Here is a 4,833-nt window from a genome sequence, read left to right as displayed (position 1 = left end):
TCAATCGAGTCTTTATGAGATTCAATCTTCCACTATCCTTTGTCTAGTTCTCAATGATTGATAATTTGTTCTTATTTATAAATTACTTTACCATTTTCCGAATATTGTTAAAATGGAAAGATTTCTCAAATCAACGTGGGCCTTTCAACAGAGACTTGTAATCATAATTTAATATATCTGATAATTCAATCATTTGATCTTATCTTCTAATTCCATTGATAAACATTTTGAAACAGATACAATCATATAAAGTATTTAATCTAATATTTTGTTTACGTTTCAAGTTATAATATATATACACATATACATATATAATCATATTCGTTTAATGGTTCGTGAATCGTTGGAACTTGGTCGAGGTTGAATGAATGTATGAACATAGTTTAAAATTCTTGAAATTTAACTTAACAAATATTGCTTATTGTGTCGGAAACATATAAAGATTAAAGTTTAAATTTGGTTGGAAATTTCCGGGTTGTCACAAACCTCACATGACTTATTACACTCCTAAACTATGTGTACACCCATACACACATACATTTCATGCGTAATATATATATCCTCGTGTATGCTAAGTTAACACTTTAAAATGTTTGAACACATAAACAAACAAGATATAACGTTCTAACAGTTAAATATGTACCTTAAGTCGTATACGATGAAAACGGGATGTTACACTTTATGATGTATCGCAGATATTGCAAAGAGATAGAAGATTTCAGATAAGAATAGTTATGAAAATATATTCAGAAATATCGAAGATATTTATAATGAAAGATACGATGATATCTTAGAATTTCTAATATCAAAGGACAATGAAGAAGATTTGTTCGTAATGATTTAGAGTCAGGAGCAAGGTATTCGTTAATGATTTCAGCAGATACTGAATCATTTGGATTCTTTGAAGGCAGGTTTAGTCTTTGTGATTTGTCTACAGCCTTCTTCATAGTTTGCTCAATCCGTTTTCCAGTTTCAAACCTTCTTTTCTGAGCTTTGCCATCACATTATTCTTTAACATCAAACTTTTGACTGTTAAGGTCATTTACAGTTTTTGCTGTTTCATTAGCATTTTCATAAAAATTCGAAGAACTAATTCGTAGTTTAGGGTACTTTTCAGAAGTTCACAATTGAAGTACGTAAGTCTAGGAGATAGATGTTATATGTACACATATAACTGTTGGCGTAGAATTGCTGCGACATTCGAGAATAATGATTGAAGGTTTTTGATATGACAACTATCGTTACAAGCTGCAGATGGGCATATGATGGGGTTTCGATAAATATAATGATTTTTCGGAAAGTCAAAGATCAATGAAGTTGTTGATAGTTTTACTGCTAATGTGGTGGGATATAAACGGTTCCCCGGTAACGATGACGAAGGGAAAACTTATATATCATAGTTATAATAAGGCTTATTCGAATGGAAGGTCGTTGTTGATTGGCTGGAGATGTGATAAAACTGGCTAATTTTGAAAAGGAATTGCAAGGCTATTTTCGGTAATAACAACGCCAATGGATCACAGATTCGTGTTAAACTTCTACTTAGGTTGGTGCCTGACTGTGGATAACATGTGGTTGGATCATTATCTCGATTGTTTCTTAATTGAGATGTTTTCAAGAATCATGTAGGGATTGAACGCAGATTGTAATTGTCATATGATGTTCTAGAATTTTGAATGACATAATTATTTTTCTGGGTTTTATGTATTGGAGTGATGTTCTAGCATAGTTTTTAAATCAAAGTACAGCTTTGAAAGATGTAGGGATCTAAGAGTGATGATATCGATTATATCTCGACTTGGATTCTGATATGTTAAAATCAGAATATGTAATTGAATTTGAATGAGTATGGTTGTTTTGATTTTTATGAAAGAATATATCTCGTTGTGAAAGTAGTGAGTATAGTTGATGATTTGTTGAATCAGAATCGTAGAATGTAACATATTAATTGTGAATTTATATATCTCTCGGGTATTACCTACCCGTTAAAATATTCTCACCATTAACAGTTTGTACATAATGATTTTTAATTATAATCTTTATGAAAATATACCTGCATATATATTTTCTTTATATGTAATCATGGATTTAATGAGTTAACATAATATTAATCTCATCTGGTTTTCGATTAGGACTAGAATATATAATCTCTAAAACTTTAGATATTACTTAATCGCCGTAGAATATTTCTTCAATGAAGTTATGAATTAATACTTCATCGTTTGTTGTTGTTGGTATTCTTTGGTATCTACAGGGCGTATGACATTGATGCTCGAGGTACAGATTGTGATGTTGAGGTATGTGATACAGATGTTGTTGTTGTTGGTGGTAATGGTACTGTTGGTGTTGATGATGGTGGTACTATTGATGCCGGTGATGCTGCTGGTGCTTGTGGTATTGAGGCTTGCGATGTGGATGTTGTTAGCGGTACAGGTGTTGTTGATGGTGCTTGTAATCTTTGCACCATATTCTCCAAAGCTGTCACGCTAGCGCGAAGCTTGTTGACTTCTTCTATCACTCCAGGGAGATTGTTGGTTCGGACGAGCGGATGAATAAGATCTAGAATTTGAGATAGTATATAATCATGACGAGATACTCTGGAAATGAGAGAGAAAATGGTATTACGAACAGGTTCGCCGGTAAATGCTCCAGGTTCTTCGCCAAGAGGTGAATGTGATAGATGGAAGGGATCAAATTCTTCTTGTCTCCAATGATTAAGTAGACTACTAACCCATCCCCAATTCATCCAAAATAGATGATGGCTAATTGGTTGATCCATTCCGGTCACACTGCTTTCGGAGCTCGAGTGGAAATCCATATCGAAATAGTTGTCGGGATCCAAGGAATTTGAACTAGATACGTGATCCATCTTGTATAATCAGGGAATTGATTTTTGATATGAGATAGATTATAGGATTTAAATTGGTATTCTTCAATACATAATTTACATATGTATATATAATACCAAAATCCCATAAATTACGGAGGAATCTTCGGAAGATGTCAGGCAAAGTTTACAGTAACAGATACGCTAAGATATGAATTTTGTCGATACACTATCTATGCAGTAAATGCAATAAGACGCGTTTAGACTTAAGATGATAGACATCTAATTTCTAACAAGAAATGATAAGCAAAAATCGGTAAAAACAAATACGGTCATAGTCCAAACTCACTAATGCATCCTAACAATTACCAGTTAAACACACCAATACAAATTCTGGTTTCATATGACCTCAAGCTCTGATACCAACTGTGATGACCAGTCCAAATCTATTTAGACGAATACATCATTCATCGATTTTACAGTGAGGTACTGACCTCTACATGATACGTTTTGTAAACATTGCATTCTTTTAAAAAGGCACTCCATAATTGAATATCAAATTCCAAGGTTTTTGACGTTTGATGATTTCTACATATAGAAAATCACCGTAAATAATAGTTTTCAATACTACATTCGTTGATAATGCAGTCAAAATAAGATACATGGTGATGATTTTGTGAATGCAACATTTTCTCGAATAAAGCATGTATGACTCCATGCACATAGCTTGTATCACATATAAGCAAACAGCGAAAGACTTCTAGGAACCTGAGAATAAACATGCTTAAAAGTGTCAACACAAAGGTTGTTGAGTTCATAGTTTTAATGTTACGCATAATCTGTTTATAAAGGTGGATCACAAGATTTCAGTTGTTTCATCCAGAAACGTTTATCAAATTATTCTACAAGATTGAGCACCCTGGTAACTAAACTTTAACGTTATAATAAGTACCCCTATTTTAACATACATGCAACCAACATGTACAATACACGCAATCCAACGTGTACTAAACTCAAATAGTATACGTCTGTTTTATAGTTCAGGCTAGGGTTTCTATACCTGGAACAGATGGGGATGTCAAGCCCTATGGATCCATATATAACTACTCGCGCCCACCAATTCTTATAACCGGTAGTTACTAGTTACCAAAGCTAAGGGATTTTTGGTTCAAACTCGGTGTAGAATTTATATGTACTTATATCCATTGCGTTTAAAATAAAGTGCATGTATTCTCAGCCCAAAAATATAGATTGCAAAAGCAAATAAAAAGGGAACAAATGAAACTCACCTTAGCAGCACATAAGGTCATTCACCGAAATGTGACCAAAACTCAGAATGCAAAATAACTGTAGATCTCAACCTAGAGAACATATGTTTGTCAATACATGTCTAACAAGCTAGGTCGGGTCATAGTGTATCACAATCCTAATGCTCGAGACCGACATGCAAAAGTTAATCGAAAGTCATCGCAAAAAGTCAACCTGACCCAATATGATCTTTAAATCTATACATGTTTATTATATTAACATAGTATAAGTCTTGATAGTTGAACGAATTTATAGTTTATCAAACTCAAAACATTATTTATTTCAGGAATTATATTATATTTGAATGATCATGGCAATTGAATATATTTTAACATTTCATATAGTTTCTCAATACTTGTAAAATCAGATTATAGTGTTTATAAAGCTTTAAAACATGATAAGACAGTCAACTTTGACAATTGATCAACAAAACAAAACACGCCTTATATAGAAATTCATTTACTCGATTAGTAATATCTAAAAATCCACTTTATCAATCTCATAGACAAGTTGTTTAAATATTAATTTACAGTTTCAAACACAATTTCAATTAACGTTAGCCATAATTCAGTTGACCATATCTTTTAATCCGTTCATCGAAATCACGCGATTTCTAAATGAAAAGTTATTAATTTTTCGATAGCTTTCCAAAGACATGCATATCTTATACTTTATATCAGTAGCATATGTATCAAATT

The sequence above is a fragment of the Rutidosis leptorrhynchoides genome, chromosome 4, assembly GCF_046630445.1.
Source record: "Rutidosis leptorrhynchoides isolate AG116_Rl617_1_P2 chromosome 4, CSIRO_AGI_Rlap_v1, whole genome shotgun sequence".
In the NCBI taxonomy this organism is placed as follows: domain Eukaryota; kingdom Viridiplantae; phylum Streptophyta; class Magnoliopsida; order Asterales; family Asteraceae; genus Rutidosis; species Rutidosis leptorrhynchoides.
The sequence above is the reverse complement of the archived record's forward strand: the minus strand, read 5'-3'. Positions refer to the sequence as shown.